At 34.2% G+C, this 22,620-nt stretch overlaps 1 long non-coding RNA gene across 1 annotated transcript; it reads right to left on the bottom strand.

Moving 5' to 3' along the window:
• Positions 1-20,289: 20,289 nt before the first annotated feature.
• LOC148575419 (uncharacterized) lies at positions 20,290-22,620 on the bottom strand. The gene is made up of 4 exons (XR_015904966.1): positions 22,444-22,620; positions 22,298-22,352; positions 22,081-22,209; positions 20,290-20,605 (listed from the first exon to the last, which is right to left on the bottom strand). It is a non-coding gene; the product is annotated as an uncharacterized LOC148575419 (long non-coding RNA).

The following is a 22,620-nucleotide window of genomic DNA, read 5'->3' as shown; positions in this document are numbered from 1 at the left end:
CCAGCAGCTCCTGAATTTTGTTTATAAGATCTATGTCACAAGCATTATCAGAATTTCGAATACTACCCATAAGAAGAAAGATGTCCAAACTATCTGTTTCACATACAACTTGTTGGAAGCCACACTCCCACGTGGAGACAAGAACATGCCAGATCGCAAAGAGCTCGCACCTCTTTATGGATCAAGTAGGAAGTGCCCCAGATCAACCAAGAATTCGTGCACCAACATAATTCTTTAACAGACACCCAAAACTTACATACCCCTCATGATAATATATACTAGCATCACAATTAATTTTTATCACATTCTTTGAAGGAGGTCACGAAATCAAACTTTTCACTGAAGAGTTGGTCGAGTAGAAGAATAACCTTTGCCCCTGGATCTCATTCGTCATATATCTTGCTAGGTTCACCGTCCTCCTATCAAACCATTCAGCAATTGCACCAAAAATATGTTGACATCTATGTTTCCAAATCCACCAAATTGTTAATGCACAGATAAACTCTCTTTTCTTGATATTATTCCTGAACCACTCATAAAAATTGTTCTCTTTTTGGAGAATCAGATACTCTAGATGTTAATGTTGCAAGTGTGAGGAGTATATGAAGTTAGTCCCACATTAAAGAAAATAAGGAAGAGTGAAGAGTTTATAAGATGAGAAACCTATTAACTTACTACCTTAAGGTTTTCAGTTCGATGTGGTGTCTTCTTATCTTATGTTATCTCACTTGATTCCTCCCCAAAATTCTCCCGATAGTTGAGAGCTTCCCACGGTACCGCAACAAGTGGTATCAGACCCGATGGTTAATCGGTTTGGTTTAAGAAATATTTAAGGTGAAGCATCGAAAGTCTTCCCGGCAAAGGTGGTCTGGACGGCGTGTCCCGCGGTGTGGTGCGACGATATGGTGGACGAATACTCATGGTGGAGGAGCTAGAAAAAGGGGGAGTTGATGCTTGATGTGGAGGCTCACACTTGAGGAGGAGATTGTTAATGTTGCAAGTGTGAGGAGTGTATGAAGCTAGTCTCACATAAAAAAAAGCAAAGAAGAGTGAGGAGTTTATAAGATGAGAGACCTATTAACTTACTACCTTAAAGTTTTGAGTTCGATGTGGTGTCTTCTCGTCTTATGTTATCTCACTTGATTTCTCTCTGAAATTTCCCTGGTGGTTGAGAGCTCCCCACGGTGACCCAACACTAGATCCAACAGCTTCTAAATTTCTTTGGCTACCTCGCACTCCCTAAGGATATGAAGCACCGATTCTTGAGTCATGTTACATCGAGGTCAAACATCAGAATTAGTAAGACCTTTTTTAAAGTGAAAAACAACAGTTGGAAAGGCCTCATTAACTGTTAGCTAAATAAGCATCTTAAACTTTTTTGAAATCTTTAATTTTCACAACTAAAACCAATCAATCCCATCATTCCACTGAAAATTTTCTTTGAGTAAGCCAGAGGTATTCAATTTTGGTGCTACCCTATGATTATTTGAATTCCAATACCAATCAAGAGCATTATTACAATGTTTGAATGGGGTAAACTCAAGATCATATCTCTAACATCTTCAAGTATAAGTGATATATATCAAATGATATAGTCTCCACGCATTACCATCACAAGCAACCGCATTAATAAAGAGCAACTCTGAAATGTGAATATAAAGAAGAGTGTACCTCCAATCTTGCCAATTAGGTTCCAGTGATCATGCCACAAAGATTATTGAAGATCTTCGTAACACTACATAAACCCTTCCGTAATCTAAGAGTAAGCCTTCACAATACTAGGTGACACATTAAAAATATTCTTATTGTTATATGAAATGAGATCTATCGAGTTTTTCATGCCTATTAGAAATTGGACCCATAATTTGTCTTTGCAGTGAAAAATTTGTCAGATGAACTTACCAAGTAAAGCATAATTCACACAATAGGACTTTCTAGACATCGGATTTGATGGTCCCAGAACGTTTGGACCATTAAATGGTTCTATAACAAAATATGTTTTTTAAATTTTTTAATAACTGCTAAATAGTCCTTATTTAATTTTAATTACAAATTAATACTTTATATATTATTTAATTATAAAATCTATTTTTATTTTATAAACTATTATTTTATCATTCATCTATCAACTTTATTAATAATCAAGAACAAAAACAATAGCGAATTAGATCTTCCATTAATCGTAATAAATATTTTGGCAATCCTAATCAATTAGAATTTTATCCTTGATCAGTTATATCCGTGAACATCGGTGAAATCGTGTTTCTTGAAAATTCAATCGATTGGACATACAACACAATCGATTGAATGTCTGTGTTTCCCAAAATTCAATCGATTGAAATTGCTACACAATCGATTGAATTTTTCAAGGCATGTGGATTTTTTCTAATTCAATCGATTGTTCGTATTACTCAATCGATTGAAGTCATCAAAGCAATATAGATTTTCACAATTCAATCGATTGTTTGTGTTATCCAATCAATTTAAGTTTTCTAATTTTATCATTAATTACTCAATCATACCATTAAAATAGTTTATCTTGATTATCAATTGTTTGTTTCATGATGACCCTCACCACCATCTTCAGTCAAACTCGACTCTTCTTCATCGCTTAATGAGTTTTTATTTCTATCTCCCTTACCAAACTCAGCCATTGACAATTTGACATAGTCTGACCACACATGGTTTCCATTGTGAGTGGAAAATTCGAGGACTTCCCCGAAGACCCATGGCAAGGAAGATTTTGATTCTGGGTCATGGTATGCGGCACATGATGTGATTGGTGATGAAGCCGCATTGAAGCAGGAAAATCAAAACCACCAAAGGAAACTCCACCATTGATGAGTTTGGAAAAATCTTAATTAAATTGATGATGATCAAACATTATTAATATAATTAATTACAAAAATTATTAATTTGAATTCTAATTCATATTTGCTAATTAATAATTTTTGTTGCTTGCAGATTTGGCTTTGGGCTAAAAGAAAATTAATAAGCCCAATGTAGAATCCAAAATTCAGTTTTGATACAAAAATGGTTTCATTCATATGATTGAATTAGTGATGAACCAATTGGGCCAGATTTAAATGTGTAAGCCCAAATCAATTGTTGGTGTATGACCAACTAGTTTGGTCCGAAATTAAAAAGGGAATTGGGCCAAAGTTTAAGCTACCCATTTTTAAATGATGAAATCAAATTGTTAATCATTTTGCTGAATGCTTCCAACGGATCCCATTTCCATCATGTGGTGGATTTCAAACTTATTCAATTATCATTAATTACATGGGAACCATGAGAGAGAAATTAGCAGTTGATTTGATTGCTATCATTAGTGCTACACGCTACTCAGCAAAGGGAAGTGGAAAACTTAATTCACTTTATCAATTCCATTGATTATTGTTCAAATTTCTCTCTCTTCTCTCTCATCTCTCTTCTTGCATTCGGTCACTTCACAGAGAAAGCATGGAAGCTAATGCGAAGTTATCAGAAGCAAAAAGAAGAAGCTAGAAGCAAGCTTGAGGCCATAGTGATGATGGCATCAAGAAAAAGAAAATCTGAAGTATGTTGTGGCTGAGATTTTCACCACAAATGATAAGATTTGGTGAAGAGATCTCAAGCTCTCCATACCTTAAAATGGACGAAGATCCATTCGGTCAGAGGAAGAAGATCCTTGGAGGGATGGCTTGTCTCAGCTTTTGATCAACCACCACAGGAGGTAGCTACTGTAGCTACGTGGAGGATGAGGTAGAAGTTGGAGCAGAAGAAGCTGTCATCGTCAAGAACTCATCAAGGGCTAGGGATCTTTCTTGGAGTGCAAGTCAAGATGGAAGGTCCGGATTGATGAAGCTTGGTGTAAAGGGAAGACACAGAGGTAATTGCATGTTGGGTTTTACATTCAGTTTTCTCTCTTCTCTCTCTGGTCGAACCGGTTTTGGTTTGAAGAAGAAGAAGTTTAGCTTGGTTCAACAGTTTCAACCGTGGAAGCTTCCCCTTCTATAAATAAGGAAGAATAGCCAGGGCTTGAAGCAAGGAGTGAGAGTACAAGGCACAGAGTTCTCATAGCTACCTAAGCTAACAGAAGTTCTTCTCCTCCAATGTTTTCTATTTTGTAATTTTCTGTTTAATTTTGTCTGTCTTGAGTCTTATGTAAAAAGACAAACAGTGAGGTTTGTAAGAAAAAGTCATAGAGCAGAAAAAGGCAGAGAGTGCAAAATTAAAAGAAAAAACCATAGATGTCCTTAGAGGTCCTTTGTACATCTGTGTTGTGTTTCGTGATTCTGTGGAAATCCCCTTCCAAGTTGAGTTAACACTTAGCAGTTGAAAGCTTGGCAGTAACCAAGTCAAGTTCAGGATTGGGGATTAGATTCTGGACTTGTCCCGGATAGGAAGGGTAGCTCCTAGGGAGAATTGGTGTATGTAATCATGATGATTATAGTGAAATTCCATCATTGTTGTGATGGAGACTGGATGTAGGATGCATTGCACTTAGCAGCTGAACCATGATATATCTTGGTGTGATTTTCTCTCTCTTCTACTCCATTTCTGTTTTCTGCTGCGTAGGAGACAAAACTGAAAAATATCTCCTGGCTGGTTACGAGACAAAAAAAAAAGTCTCTTGACTAGGCACGAGACAAAAATAAGAAATATCTCCTCAAGTGTTCTGAAAGGACAGCAAGTGTTATCAAGCGAAAAAGGGGCTAAGATTCAACCCCCCTTCTCTTAGCCACTGATAACTGTACCACCCTGTGGCAAATTCCCTTCCATTGCTTCGCAAAGAAACCAGCCACTAGAATCAAACCAATGAACTCATTCCACCTTAAATCCTATAAATGTTGTTAATCAAACCTACAGATTAAAATCAACAATCCAATTTCAATGAAATCCACCAAGGTCCAAGCAAACCCTTTTCAATCCCACCTACAATCTTCTAGAATTTTAGCTAAAAACATACCACCTAAAATCCAACCCCCATAAAAAAATAAAAGGAACCCTTTTCCAAAACACCATTTCATATACCAATATTTGCAGCCAACAAGAACTTAAATTTCATAAGCCAACAACAGTTCCACAAACACCCAGAAACAAAAATTAGAAGAAAATCGATTTGGTAACACAAATAATCTATTGAATTGTGAAAATTTATATTGTTTTGATGACTTCAATCGATTGAGTAACACGAACAATCGATTGAATTAGAAAAAATTCATATGCCTTGCAAAATTCAATCAATTGTATTGTATGTCCAATCGATTGAATTTTCAAGAAACACGATTTTACCGACGTTCACGGATATAACTGATCAAGGATAAAATTCTAATTGATTAGGATTGCCAAAATATTTATTACGATTAATGGAAGATCTAATTCGTTATTGTTTTTGTTCTTAATTATTAATAAAGTTGATAGATGAATGATAAAATAATAATTTATAAAATAAAAAATAGATTTTATAATTAAATAATATACAAAGTATTAATTTATAATTAAAATTAAATAAGGACTATTTAGTAATTATTAAAAAATTTAAAAAACATATTTTGTTACAGGACCATTTAATGATCCAAATGTTTTGGGACCATCGAATTCGATGCCGACTTTCTAATATCCACCCCGCCCACTTTCCTGAAAGTTGCAATCTGATAGAAAAATTCGTGAATAAATAATTACTAATAAAAATTTTTCTGACGATCTAAATTTGTCGAAAAATTCAATAACTTAAATTGTTGGTTAATTGGTTAGTTCCTTTGTACGTGTGAATTGGTAAGAATAAAGTGTGTTTATGCTAGCTCTATATAATCATGAATGATGCTATGAAATAAGAATTTGTACCACCATTTTCTCTAATCACATTCACCATTTCTGCACAATTTGATTGATTCTAGCTACAACAATACCATTAATATCTTCAAATGTGTAAGTTATTTTAAATTTTAAGGATATCTTAGGCTCTTAGCTTCAAGGTAATTTATTTATTGTCTTTCTAAATATTTTAATATGCTAAACTTTAAATGTAAGTTGTAAGTTTCATATTAGTTAAGTTTGGACTAAGTGATACTTTAAAAAAAAAATTATGAGCTTAAATATATTAAAATTAAATTTTAGATCAAGATGTAATAATTTTCAGTTCATTTTATGGTGTCATTCTTAATTATGCTAGAACTATGTCGTTTACTAATACATGATCAATTTTATGCTAAGTCTAAAACAAATATATACTACCTGTTACAAAATATTCATGACTTTGTACTTATATTCTGATTAGAAAAAGAAATTTAATAAGAATGGAATATATGCCATCCCTCGTTCCAATTCATATATTGTTAATTAGTCAATTGGCACAGCTAAGACTACTTAGAGCCAAATTAAAGTAGAGAAAGATTCTCCATTAATTCTAATTAGTTCTAATTAAGTGTACCTCTCTTAGCGTGAAATCACCGTTTAGAGAACATGGTTTTGTGGTCCAGTTACTTAACTTGTCCTTTATATATCTATTATTTGAATTAAAAATGCAAAAGTTGCCCTTATTTGCAGGGATACGAAATTGAATAATATTGCTGAGGAAACAAACAACATTATTAGAAACATACTTATACCTCACTTGTTTTGTGGAGTATGACTATCGTCATAATATATAATTGAGTAAAGTATCGTTTTTGTCCCCAACGTTTGGGGTAAATTCTATTTGTATCCCTAACGTTTTAATCGTCCTATTTGTATCCCTAACGTTTGTAAAAGTGATTCAATGTTATCCTGCCGTCAATTACACATCATGAGCGCTTTAGTTTGAGTTTTAAAAATCTCTTCTTAAAGTTAGAATACAAATATCTGGGATAGAATCGATGATCTATTCTGAAAAATAGCTCATCAAATGTTGAAACTAATTCTTACAACATTTACATAATTCACTTTTCTAGAGACATAATTGAATCTAAACACAAATAGTGGGTATAATATTAAAATCGAACACATCCAAGTGAGACCTAATTGAGAATAAATACATCCAAACGAGAATAATTGAAAAATATAATCTGATTTGTTAGTATAATTGATAGTAGGATAACATTGAATCACTTTTATAAACGTTAATGATACAAATAGGACGATTTAAACGTTAGGGACACAAATAGGACTTACCCCAAACGTTGAGGACAAAAACGATACTTTACTCTATATAATTATTATTGATTTGTTATTATAGCTAATTAATTAATTAATTAATTAATAACTAGCTAGATTAATTTAATAGTTTCAATTTGTCAAGTAGTGAAGTCTTAAGACTGATCTACTTTTCTTTCACTAAGATCTTGACTTTTGTTCAAGAATAAAAACTTAGCATCATATAGTGTTGAAGGCATTATTAGTTGCTTCTTCAACATGTGTACTTTTTTTTTGTGACTTTCTTCACCATGTGTATTTTTTTTTTTTTTCTGCTGAAATGAATGATGATTAGTGACAAGAAAAAAAATACAAAATATATTAAACTTAGGTCAACTAATTAATTAAAGAATACAAAATACTCGTAATGTTTATCCAAATTTTCAGTTTTGCATTTGGAGTTTAACATATTCAATTTTACTCCAAATATCTATAACTAATTTTAATTTTAATTTGTCAAATTTTACCGAAAGATAAAATCTGTCGTTAATACTTGTTGGTAAAATCTTTTAGTAAATTAAAGATTTTTACTTAGTCATTTTGACTTCTTACGCATTCTCAAAATTCAACTCTCTTCTTTCAATTTATGATCGACTCACCATCTTAATTATCATCTTCTTCTCCACTCTCATCCCACCGTTAAATTTTGAGAAATAAAATTAAAACTTTGGATAAACACTATTAATCTATTATATATTAGGAGTATTAATTAGTATATTTTGTCTTAATTAAATGCATGACAAACCTATAACGAGTGAATTAGAGTTTGAAGTGGTGAGAGATTCTTTGTCATAATATGAGGACAATAAACAAATATAAAACATGAAAGTGGGTGCAGTAGGCACATAACTTAGAAAAAGAGACTTTATTTCTGGGAAGACAACAAAGGGAGAAAAGGACTTTGACAAACCAAAATGGGTATTAAAGCTCTTTATGATGACCCAAAAGAAAATCCATACATTCTAAATCTTTTCCTCTTTTTAAGCTCATCACCTTCCATCCACTTTGGTTAGGATTCTGTCACCCATTTCATTTCATGTTAAACTCTTTCTCACTCTTTTTATAGTGGGCATCTTTAATTATGATAATATTTTCTCCTTCTAATAGATATACATATGTATGTTATTAATTAAATTCTTTATTGTTATTTATTAAGATGCATGATAACTATGCAGTCTATGCTAATTACGTATGGTTTGACTTAAAAGCTTGTTTTGGGACCATTTTTGTATTCATTTTTGTTCTCTTTTTTTGTGTTTACGTTATCTTTCAATTTGATAGGCCAAAAATTAATTTATCACGCAGATCTCAGCTTAATTTAAAAGTTTGCTACTAGCCAATAAATTATTACTGCATATATAAGACAGAATTCAAATTTCTAACACTACTTAAGCAGACAAATGAATTTATTACTAAATCAACTCAAGTTAGTTATCTTTGCTTTCTTTATTATTCGTGCATGAATCCAATAATTAAGAACTTCCAAAGACATAAAATGTCTCAAAAGAGATTCTAATAGAAAACGGCTCAACAACAATCCAACTTGGCCTGGTTCAAAGGGCGAAGCGAGTCACCTACACACATTTGATCCATATTGAGTCCTTTAAACTCGATCTTCAATTGCACCGCAAGACTTAGTTTAGTGACAACTATGTTTACTTTGCTAAAAAGTACATCGAATTCAAATTCTAGTTATGTCTAAAAAGTTGATACATAAAACTCATTTAAAAAAAAATTGCGTGTATAAGAGTACTTGACCATCTTATATTTTATTGCAAGATTTTAACAAAAATTATACAATTATAAATAAAGATTTTTTAATTACCAAAAAATATATAGTTATCATCATAACATATAATAATAATAACAATTATATAATTATTATAAAAGTATAAGTTAAATAAAACATATAATAATTATTATGTTATTATTATTAAAAAATTGTCACTAAAAATAATTTTTGTTACAGTATACCATATTAAATCGCCCAGATAGTAAAAGAGAGTAACCGCCATACGACTTGCAGCAGATAGAGCCCTCTACTATAAACATCATACGAACTCATGTAATTTGGATCCTTTTTTCTTTTTAACTACAGTCTACTAAAATACATGTTGACTTTAACATTGGAGTCATTTATAAATATCTCTCAACCGCCATTTCAAGAGTTCAAGAAAAAGAAAGTAAATTCTTAAAAAGGAACCTTATAAAAATTTGAGCTCTGCAATAATAATAACTAGCTTTTAAAGTGAAGGTCCCCTAGAACCTTTTAGTTCATTACATAAACCGGATAGCCCCTCTCCATTTGCCTTACTGTTGGGAAAGGATAGATAAATATATTTTTTTTTGGGTATTAGAAGGTGCATAAAGCCCAGAAGAAATACAAAGATATCCTAACTAAACACATCCTTAGTGTAATTTTTATTTTTTTATGATCATCCTTAGTGTAATTTATTTTGGTATTTTGGGTCTAAGATGCCCATTAGTTTTTGGACATGAGATTTTGGAACTTTCAAATGTGTATAGAAATGCCTACGGCTCAAAGTTGTGAGGCCCAAAGTTGTAACGGTATTTGGGTCCCTTGGAAAAAATGATAAGTGGATAAATAAGTTGGGCTTATTCTTTGATGAAGTTATCATTTGTAATCCATCACACCGAAAGAAAAAAAAAAAACTCCACAACTCTCTGTTATTTAGTTTATTTATTTTAATATAATTAAATATGGTGTGGAATCTTTTAGTATTTTTAATTGACTGTATATATGAGTTTGTTAAAATAATCATTATAATAGTATAATTGTTTTTCATCAAAACCTTATTAAATTTGCTAGATTGTTTTTATATTTATTTTTTAATAAAAATGGATATGAAAACAATTACTTAGGTATTTTTTTTAAATTTGTCAAATTCTTTTAAAAATTATAATTCTAATTTTTATATGAATAAAACTTAATTATATAATGAGAGTTTATGCTTAACATTTTTATATGATTAAAACTTAAGTAGGAAGGAAAATATAGACCTTAATAGCATTAGTAAGTTAATTGTTTGTCTTGGAGTCAACCTTTTACACAGGGGGATGGTCAACCTTTTTTGGGTTGTTAACAACTTATTAGTCAATCTTTAATATACCGATGATATTAAGTAACTAGTTTTACTAGAAGGAATTAAAGAATGAAACTATGACTTTGTGAATTGCAAATCTATTTTTTTGTGGTGCAGCGGATTTTATTTTAATTTTTTCGTGTGTCCTAGTTATCATGAAAATTGACTTTTATTTGGTGGACGTCGTTGTGTGACTTCAAAGTTCAAAGTATTTGAAGGAATTGTTTTTATTTTATTTTCTTTCGATCAATAGTTCGATACAATAACTTTAAACATTCTGAAATTAAATAACATTATTGCAGCAAAGCCTATACTTATTCTTGTTTATATACTATTAGATTAATAAGCACCAAATGATTATCAAGGAAATAAGTTCAATATCCATACCAAAACTCAATTCTTATATATTTGTATATAAATATATATATATATATATATATATATTAATAAAAAATTATTTCATTAGCCAAAATCAGTGATATTAGTGGTAGAAGAACATTGTTACTAAAAAAAATATTCTTTTAATATTTTTTTTGAAATTACACAATATACATTCACTCACACATTATTATTACTACAGATTCTATTTTTCTCACAAATAACTCGAATATATATGCAACTCCTAGTGAGAATTTCAAAGTCTCAATTGCTTATCTTAACTTAAAAAGAAATAATAAAATAGATATTCAATAATTGTTTATCAATTTAATAAGTCGCCTCAATAAATATTTTATTTTATTATTTTTACCAAAAATAATAAAATAAACTAAAATTATTTTTTTTTCTTTTACATATATTAAATGAATAGATTTTATTTACATAGTGAGAAAGTCAATTATAGTAACTAATTTGTCGATGTATGCTTTTTTTTTAGATAAACTCGACCCAAAATTAGGAGAGATGATTATTTAATTTGTGAATTATCTTCTTTAACAATGTCATCAAGAATAAATACAAATTAAATAAAATACATATTACACTAAAATAATTTAAAAAACAAATAACCAAAATATAAACAGACCTTTAAACAAATAAACGATAAATAAAATTATATGACAAAATACGAATAAGTCTTTTTAGCAATTTAAATATTATGTTTGTCTTATTTTAATTTTTTCTTAAATAATTTTACCATACTAATCACTTATATCATTCTAATTTTACATACTCACCTCATTCATTCCATCTTCATTATCATGCACTTATATTTGTAAGATCTACTTCATTCAATAATTATTGTTTGTTTATAATCACACACTTCTATTTTTTTTCTTATCTTAAAATTACTAATATTCTTATACTAAGATCCTAATATTTTGCACTAAATATTTTATTTTATAAATTTTATTTCTTAAATTCTATTACTCTCAAGACGTATTTTTTTTTTTTCATTTAGCTACTTTACTAAATTAGACCAATTTTTTTTGTCATTTACAAAAAAAATATATTTATAAGTTAATTTTTATTATATTTTAAAATCATATTTAGTGATTGTTTTGTTAATAATATAATTCAATCTTTGGAGTATCGACACCAAACTAAATATGTGGCAATTAAGAGGACCAACTATGCTACATCTTTATCTAATCTTTCTCTTCTTTCGATGTTAATTTGATCACGCAGTGGGCAATAGTTTGATTAAACACAAGCAAACAAACACAACTTGGATTCCATCCTATACATGGCCCTCGAAAGAAACGAAATTTCTTACTTCTTGTTAATAAAAATTACAATGTTCTTTTTTTTGGCCAATAAATTTTTTTAGTAAAAATTAAAGTATTAATTTTATACCTATAATAATAGTTTTATCATTAAACTTTTTAATAAAATTATTCTTCATAAAACACTTTATCGAAAATTTTTAAAGTAACCACAAATAATAAAATTATTATAACTAAAAACATGTATTTTACATGGTCAGTAAAACATATCTCATTAACTTTCTTCATTCTTGTTAATCTGAATTTATTGTATTTCTTCGTTTTTACTATACTCCATTAATTTACAAATGTATTAACATACTGCTAACTATTATTAATATCAGGCACTTTATTTCAATTTTTTTTTTATATTTTTATTATGTCAAATAATTCAAATAATAATAAAGAATAATCTATGCTATATATATATATATATATAATCTCTTAATATTTTGTTACATCCAATTTTCAAACCGAATTTTAATATGAATCCCGCTAAGGAGCCAATGGAGTATTTGTACAAGGTATACAATGAATTATTTATTTGATCTAATATGAGTTAAAAATGAACATCCGGAATAAAATACTACTAATTTCTCAAATACAATACACCCACCATATGTAACACCCTACCACACAAAGCTTTACGCTTAAGTCGTAAAACAGAGGTGATGTGGTATTACGACCTCTAAAATAAAATAGGTACATATAATAGCAGAAGAGTTATAATATGCTAGGAGCCTTGAAGGATAGGGGAAATAAAAAATCGCAAGATAAAAGCGCAACGCTCAAGGAACGAGTTAACTTGCATGCTAAGAAAACTGTAACTGTCAAACATAAGATAACAGAAGTAGGAATAGAGTGCCAAAGATACAAAATAACAAGCTCCTAACTCAGCCTGCGAAGTCAAGACTGGCCGGAGAATATTTACACATATATACATACATATCCAAAACCCAAAAGTACATACACACAATCCTGCCTCTCCATAAACTTCTAAGAGGATCAAAAAGGACAAGTTATGCGGAGAGAAAGCTAAGTACATATATATACATCACTGTACAACAACACTATCAAGTAACCCCTCCGCTTTAAGAGTCCAGACGCCTAACGAGATGGCTCCCGACCTGCATCTGAAAAACAACAACATAGTATGGAATGAGAACCGGAGGTTCTCAGTATGGTAAAGGTGCCACACACATAATATATAAGGTCCTGGGAATGCCAGAGGCAATCCTAGAACGTCGACACTCAGATTGTAGAGCTTAAAGTATTAAACAGAAGCCATAAAAGGTGGTTTCCTAAAAATATTTAATCCTAACTTAACTTAACCTTAAATCTAAGTCCTATACTGCCATTCCTCCATACCTCCAACTCCATCATGCATTTTCACGGACAAATAGACAGATAAAGGCAAACACAAGAAGGTTACAACTACTGCAGGTAACAAATACACATTTAGCATGGAAAATACAGATAGGCACACCCAATTAGAGCACAAGCAAGTAATTCAAGTAATATGCATATGATGCATGCCTGTCCTATCGCTGATGAGGCTCATCTGTCGGTTATCCAGCCAACCCGACAAGTCTGAATTGTCCTTAGACTGTCCCCCGACGTGCATCCACAAGAGTCTATGCATAGATTTTTCTCAAATAATCAATATTGCTCAATGGGGGTAACATTCCCGGGAATTTATATAGTGCCCGGTCACACTTACGTCGTAGGGTCAACAGAGTATCGAGTTTTCAACCTGGTACACGTGGTGGCAAGCCACGGCACTTAATCCAGGGAATCTCGTATCTCAGATTATTCAAATTCATAAGCCATATAAATAATTCAATTAAAATTCATCAACACCCACATCATTCTCAATCACATCTCATTCATCATTATATGTCAATCATATTCAATCATTATCCTTCATTATCACACCTCTCATTCCGTCCATCAATAGTTCCAATTCAAAACATAATTCATTCTTTTCCAAATGAACTAAACTTAAAACATGCTCATTTTCTTAATAACTCAAAATCAAACCATATAACCTTTAAATCTAAATCTTTTTAAATAATCATATAAACAAAATCTCTAATTTTTATAAAATTTCGGCAGTATCTCCTCTAAAACTCGGACTTTGCCACCCTGTTTGGGTCCAAACCTGTATTCTTTTCAATTCAACATACCCTTTCTCATCATCATAACAACCACCACAATAAATCTACCTCAAATCAACAATTAAACTCATACAATATTCAAATCCAACAACCAAAATTCAACTAAGGATCATAGTTCACAAATCCTAGGCTTTTAACACAAAATACCTCATTATCACAACAACCTCCACAATAGTTATACCTCAAATCAATAATTTACCAAATCATTAGTTAATCAACAATAACATTCAACCATAATTCTCTCCAAATTAACATAACAACATTCACCATCCAAAATTAAAAACTAATTATCCAATAAACTTCAACCAAATATATTCATCGACAAATTACTAAATATTAAATATACATCTGCATTCCAACTTATCCTATGGTCATCTAGCCTAAGTTTTCACAGAACATTATATATTAAATGTAAGAAACCTAAACCATACCTTAGCCGATTTCCACGTAACGACCAAAGCTATTTATTCAAAACCAAAACAGCCCCTCAAAACTCAACTAATCCGCTTCCTCCAAGTTCCAATATTCACAATTTCAAGCTCCAATTATTTATTTTCAACCTAATACACATTCATAATACATATATACCCAATTTAATACTCAAAGCTCAAATTTAATGAAATTAAAATAGAATTATCGTATCCTCACCTTACCCAAGCTTCACATAAGCAAGAGTGAACGTTTCTCTCAAGCTAATTGGATCCTAAAACATCAGAAATCAAAGAAATTCAACATTCCCACTTAAAATTCGAAAATTGGGAGAAAAGAGGGCTGAGAGTGATTAAACAAGTTACCAGTGAAATTGTTCCGGTAGAAATGTAGAGCTCGACGTGGTGAACGCGTGGCCGCAAACGGTGCGGCGATCGGAGCTCGAACGGAGGAGTTATGGGATTTGGAAAGTAACGTGAGGGTTACGGGATTTTTTCTCGTTCTTCCCTCCCCTGGAAGCTGAAAGCTTCGTTTCTGTTGGAATGAAGGGGATGAAGGGCTTGGGTTCATTTAAAAGGGCTGGTCCGGTTGAACCGACAGCCCGGTTCGGGTCCGGTTCAACCGGTTCGGTCCTTTTGGTCCAATCTTGGACCGTTTTCTTCAAAATTAGTGTCAAAATTCTCGTTTCGATGAGCTCTACCCTATTTTGATATAATATTTGCATTTCTAATCCTCCTTATTAAAAACTAATTTATTAACTAATTTAACCGGGGTTTACATCCTACCCACCTAATAAAGAATTTTGCCCTCAAAATTCAAATCTAGTTACCTGAAAAGAGATGTGGATAGTCTTTTCGCATATTTGATTCGAGTTCCCAGGTATGTTCCTCAATACCAGCTCGACTCCAAGCTACTTTTACCAATGATACTTCCTTTCCGCGTAATCGTTTAATATTAGTATCATCAATTCTCACTGGAATTACTGGAAGTGTTAGATCTTCTCTCACTTGGATTGGTTCTGGTTCTAGAACATGACTTGCATCAGGAGTATACTTCCGAAGCTGTGATACATGAAATACATCGTGCAAATTCGAAAGATACGGCGGTAAGGCAATTCTATAAGCCACTGGTCCAATTCTCTTCAGAATCTCAAATGGTCCAATATAACGAGGATTCAGTTTCTTGGTCTTAATAGCTCTTCCCACTCCAGTGGTCGGTGTAACTTTCAGAAAGACATGTTCTCCTTCTTCGAATTCCAAAGGCTTTCGCCTCTGATCAGCATAGCTCTTCTGGCGGCTCTGGGCTATAAGCATTCGACTACGAATCTTCTTTATCTGTTCAGTCGTTTCGGCTATCATCTCAGGCCCTAATAAACTCTTTTCTCCAGTTTCATACCAACACAACGGAGACTGACATTTCTTGCCATACAGAGCCTCATATGGAGCCATTCCGATGCTCGCATGATAGCTATTATTATAAGCAAACTCTACTAATGGCATATACCGGTCCCAGCTTACCGGCTGGTCCAAAACACAAGCCCTTAGCATATCCTCCAAGGTCTGAATAGTTCTTTCTGACTGACCATCTGTCTGAGGGTGATACGCAGTACTCAAGCTTAACTGAGTCCCAAATGCATGCTGAAAAGCTCCCCAGAACCTTGATGTGAAACGAGGATCTCTGTCAGATATGATAGTAGAAGGCACACCATGCAACCTGACAATCTCTTTGATATACATTCGAGCCAATTCCTCCATTGTGCAACTTATTCGGATAGGAAGAAAGTGAGCTGATTTCGTCAATCGATCTACAACCACCCAAATAGCGTCATAACTTGATCGGGTTCTAGGCAACCCTATCACAAAATCCATTGCGATACTCTCCCATTTCCATTGTGGAATCTCTAAAGGCTGAAGGGTCCCTGATGGTCTCTGATGCTCAATCTTAACCTTCTGACACGTTAAACATTTAGATACATGCAATGCCACATCATTCTTCATACCTGGCCACCAGAACATCGCTTTCAGATCCTGATACATTTTAGTGCTCCCTGGGTGAATTGAAAACCCGCTCTTATGAGCTTCCTTCAAGATACTTTGTCGCAGGTCTCCAACATCAGGCACAATAATCCGGTTCTTGAACCTCCATAAACCATCCTGACCTTTTGACACTCTCCACTGTTTTCCCTGTTCAACTGCTGGTAATACCTTATGTAATGCTTCACTATCTCGATGAGCCTTCAGAAGTTCTGATTTAAAATCACTTGAAATCTGTAACTGACTCAAACACAAAATTCCAGATTCTTCTCTAACTCCCAAATTCAAACCTTGAAATGCCTTCAGTAACTCTTCCTCCCGTAGCATCATCCAAGCTGCATATAAAGACTTCCGACTCAAAGCGTCCGCCACAACGTTCGCTTTTCCTGGATGATAATTCAATTCAAAATCATAATCTTTCAGAAGCTCCATCCACCTCCTCTGACGCATATTCAACTCTTTCTGCTCAAAAAGATACTTCAAACTCTTATGGTCTGAGAAAACATGAAACTTAACGCCATAGAGGTAGTGCCTCCAAATCTTTAAAGCAAACACAACAGCAGCAAGCTCCAAATCATGTGTTGGATAGTTCATTTCATGCGGCCTTAATTGCCGTGAGGCGTATGCTACAACATTCTGGTGCTGCATCAGAACACACCCCAACCCTTTCAGAGATGCATCACAATACACTTCAAACGGTTCACTTGGTTCAGGTAATACCAATACAGGTGCAGTAGTCAACTTGTGCTTCAATGCCTGGAAACTCTCTTCACATTCCAGAGTCCAGATAAAAGGTGTGTCCTTCCTAGTCAACTTAGTTAAAGGTAAGGCGAGCTGTGAAAATCCCTTAATGAATCTGCGATAATACCCCGCCAAACCTAAGAAACTCCTGATCTCTGTCACTGAAGTTGGTCGCTCCCAATTCATCACTGCTTCCACCTTAGCAGGATCCACAGCTATCCCCTGCTTACTCACCACGTGGCCGAGAAACTTCACTTCACTCTTCCAGAACTCACATTTAGATAGCTTAGCATATAACTTCCTGTCTCTCAGAATTTGCAGCACAGTTCGCAAATGATCAGCATGTTCCTCTTCAGTCTTAGAATAAACAAGAATGTCATCAATGAAGACAATAACAAACTTGTCCAGATACGGTCGAAAAATCCTGTTCATATAATCCATAAATACTGCCGGGGCATTAGTTAACCCGAAAGACATCACTGTATACTCATAATGACCATAACGGGTTCTGAAAGCAGTTTTCAGAATATCCTCGTCTCTAACCCTTATCTGATGATATCCGGATCGCAGGTCAATCTTAGAAAACACACTGGCACCCTGTAGCTGATCCATTAGATCATCGATTCTAGGCAACGGATATTTATTCTTCACAGTGATCTTATTCAATTGCCGATAATCGACACACAGCCGCATACTCCCATCCTTCTTCTTTACCAGTAACACTGGCGCTCCCCACGGAGAAACACTTGGTCGGATAAAATGCTTACCCAACAGATCTTCCAGCTGAGCTTTCAGTTCAGCCATTTCTAAAGGCGACATCCTATAAGGAGTAATTGAAATTGGACCGGATCCAGGTACCAACTCAATTGCAAATTCAACCTCTCGGTTAGGTGGGAATTCATTAATATCATCCGGAAACACATCTGGAAATTCACATACAACCAAAATTTGCTCTAAACTCTGATCATCACCTGATACTCCCGCAGTTAATAACATAATACCCTGACATTCGGTTCCAGAACAGTTTACTATCATAGAGTTCAAATAGTAACTATTCACCACAACCGGTGCTTCTGACCCTTCTTGCATAAACTGTACTGACTTCTCAGAACAATCAAGCAAAACATGATTCTTGGATAACCAATCCAATCCCAAAATGAGATCAAGACCAGTCATAGGCAAACAAATCAAATCATGCACAAATTCACGCTGTTGTACTCGAAAGGGAACTTGTGGACATTCTATCCTAGTCACCATAGCTTCATGAGTAGCATTATATACTTTCAAATCATAACCTAAGACCACCATTCTCAATCTTAATTCATGGGCCTTTTCAAATGCAATAAATGAATGACTTGCTCCTGAATCAAATAAAGCATTTAAGATTTTACCAGCCATTTCACAATTACCTCTAATAAGTGTCTCAGATCCCTCAGCACCAATGGTAGAAGTAGTGTATACTCTCCCCGGCTGTTGCACCCTACCAGTCTCATACTTCTTCTTCTCAGGGCAATTACTGGCTATATGCCCGGGATGTCCACAGGAATAGCACACTCCAAGTCCTAATCTACACGGAACTCCAGGATGATATTTTCCACACTTCTGACAATTCAGATCCTGCTGTGGCTGCTTCCCAAACCTTTTTCCTTGATTAGCAGTAATATTCGGCCTTCTATAATTACCCTGACCCTGAGTCTGCTGCGGAACAAAGCCTCCACGCTTGAAATTCCTACCTCTCGGAGCAAAGTTCCTCCCTGAAGGCCTCTGAAAAGGCATCCTCAAACTCCCTTTCTCTGCTGCCGCCTTCCTCACACAATCCTCAGCCACCCTACTCTTATTCACCAATTCAGAAAATACCCTGATCTCCATTGGGGCAACGAAGCTCAGAATATCGCTCCGAAGACCTCCCTCATATTTAATACACTTCCATTCAGCAAAATCTTCAGGCGCACCTTGACAGATACGAGAAAAGCGACATAACTCCTCAAATTTGCTAGTATACTCAGCAATAGTCATCTGTCCCTGCTTTAACTGCATTAATTCAAGTTCCTTGGCATTTCTGGCTGAATTAGGAAAATATTTCTTATAGAACTCTATCCGGAAAACCTCCCAAGGAATCGCAGCACCATCAGGCTGCAGGATACGTCGTGTTCCCTGCCACCAATACTGAGCTTCACCTTGCAACTGATAAGTCCCAAATTCAACCCATTGCTCTTCAGGAACCTGTTGTGCCTGTAACGCCCTTTCCATAGCCTGAATCCAATTATCTGCATCAGTTGGATTTGAGGTTCCCCTAAAAGTCGGAGGGCGAACTTTCAGAAATGTAGCAAGTGTCATAGGACCGTCCTCATCATTATTGTTCCCATGATTACCCTGATTTATCTGATTACCCAGTGCCTCAGCTGTTGCCTGCATAGCTGCAGCCATATTTCCCAAGGCAGCCATAAAGTCTACTGGATCAGTCCCTGTGGGTACAGGAGTAACGGTGCCTGTCCTACCTCTACCTCGCCCGCGACCGCGTCCGCGAGTCGACATCTGGTCCCTATACACACCAAACAAGTGATATTAAGTTGATCAGTCTCAATATCGCAGGTCTAATGCTTTAAGTTCCAAATGCATGCTCACAAACGTTTATGCCATATATATCAATCAGATATCCTAATAGCACATAAACACATATACAGAGAATGCACAGAAGCACAATCAGTCCGTCTTTCAGGCTCTATAGGAACGAACTGCTCTGATACCATTAATGTAACACCCTACCACACAAAGCTTTACGCTTAAGTCGTAAAACAGAGGTGATGTGGTATTACGACCTCTAAAATAAAATAGGTACATATAATAGCAGAAGAGTTATAATATGCTAGGAGCCTTGAAGGATAGGGGAAATAAAAAATCGCAAGATAAAAGCGCAACGCTCAAGGAACGAGTTAACTTGCATGCTAAGAAAACTGTAACTGTCAAACATAAGATAACAGAAGTAGGAATAGAGTGCCAAAGATACAAAATAACAAGCTCCTAACTCAGCCTGCGAAGTCAAGACTGGCCGGAGAATATTTACACATATATACATACATATCCAAAACCCAAAAGTACATACACACAATCCTGCCTCTCCATAAACTTCTAAGAGGATCAAAAAGGACAAGTTATGCGGAGAGAAAGCTAAGTACATATATATACATCACTGTACAACAACACTATCAAGTAACCCCTCCGCTTTAAGAGTCCAGACGCCTAACGAGATGGCTCCCGACCTGCATCTGAAAAACAACAACATAGTATGGAATGAGAACCGGAGGTTCTCAGTATGGTAAAGGTGCCACACACATAATATATAAGGTCCTGGGAATGCCAGAGGCAATCCTAGAACGTCGACACTCAGATTGTAGAGCTTAAAGTATTAAACAGAAGCCATAAAAGGTGGTTTCCTAAAAATATTTAATCCTAACTTAACTTAACCTTAAATCTAAGTCCTATACTGCCATTCCTCCATACCTCCAACTCCATCATGCATTTTCACGGACAAATAGACAGATAAAGGCAAACACAAGAAGGTTACAACTACTGCAGGTAACAAATACACATTTAGCATGGAAAATACAGATAGGCACACCCAATTAGAGCACAAGCAAGTAATTCAAGTAATATGCATATGATGCATGCCTGTCCTATCGCTGATGAGGCTCATCTGTCGGTTATCCAGCCAACCCGACAAGTCTGAATTGTCCTTAGACTGTCCCCCGACGTGCATCCCCAAGAGTCTATGCATAGATTTTTCTCAAATAATCAATATTGCTCAATGGGGGTAACATTCCCGGGAATTTATATAGTGCCCGGTCACACTTACGTCGTAGGGTCAACAGAGTATCGAGTTTTCAACCTGGTACACGTGGTGGCAAGCCACGGCACTTAATCCAGGGAATCTCGTATCTCAGATTATTCAAATTCATAAGCCATATAAATAATTCAATTAAAATTCATCAACACCCACATCATTCTCAATCACATCTCATTCATCATTATATGTCAATCATATTCAATCATTATCCTTCATTATCACACCTCTCATTCCGTCCATCAATAGTTCCAATTCAAAACATAATTCATTCTTTTCCAAATGAACTAAACTTAAAACATGCTCATTTTCTTAATAACTCAAAATCAAACCATATAACCTTTAAATCTAAATCTTTTTAAATAATCATATAAACAAAATCTCTAATTTTTATAAAATTTCGGCAGTATCTCCTCTAAAACTCGGACTTTGCCACCCTGTTTGGGTCCAAACCTGTATTCTTTTCAATTCAACATACCCTTTCTCATCATCATAACAACCACCACAATAAATCTACCTCAAATCAACAATTAAACTCATACAATATTCAAATCCAACAACCAAAATTCAACTAAGGATCATAGTTCACAAATCCTAGGCTTTTAACACAAAATACCTCATTATCACAACAACCTCCACAATAGTTATACCTCAAATCAATAATTTACCAAATCATTAGTTAATCAACAATAACATTCAACCATAATTCTCTCCAAATTAACATAACAACATTCACCATCCAAAATTAAAAACTAATTATCCAATAAACTTCAACCAAATATATTCATCGACAAATTACTAAATATTAAATATACATCTGCATTCCAACTTATCCTATGGTCATCTAGCCTAAGTTTTCACAGAACATTATATATTAAATGTAAGAAACCTAAACCATACCTTAGCCGATTTCCACGTAACGACCAAAGCTATTTATTCAAAACCAAAACAGCCCCTCAAAACTCAACTAATCCGCTTCCTCCAAGTTCCAATATTCACAATTTCAAGCTCCAATTATTTATTTTCAACCTAATACACATTCATAATACATATATACCCAATTTAATACTCAAAGCTCAAATTTAATGAAATTAAAATAGAATTATCGTATCCTCACCTTACCCAAGCTTCACATAAGCAAGAGTGAACGTTTCTCTCAAGCTAATTGGATCCTAAAACATCAGAAATCAAAGAAATTCAACATTCCCACTTAAAATTCGAAAATTGGGAGAAAAGAGGGCTGAGAGTGATTAAACAAGTTACCAGTGAAATTGTTCCGGTAGAAATGTAGAGCTCGACGTGGTGAACGCGTGGCCGCAAACGGTGCGGCGATCGGAGCTCGAACGGAGGAGTTATGGGATTTGGAAAGTAACGTGAGGGTTACGGGATTTTTTCTCGTTCTTCCCTCCCCTGGAAGCTGAAAGCTTCGTTTCTGTTGGA

This window comes from Arachis ipaensis, chromosome B2 (genome assembly GCF_059453495.1).
Source record: "Arachis ipaensis isolate K30076 ecotype BB chromosome B2, ASM5945349v1, whole genome shotgun sequence".
Classification (NCBI taxonomy): domain Eukaryota; kingdom Viridiplantae; phylum Streptophyta; class Magnoliopsida; order Fabales; family Fabaceae; genus Arachis; species Arachis ipaensis.
The sequence above is the reverse complement of the archived record's forward strand: the minus strand, read 5'-3'. Positions and strand labels throughout refer to the sequence as shown.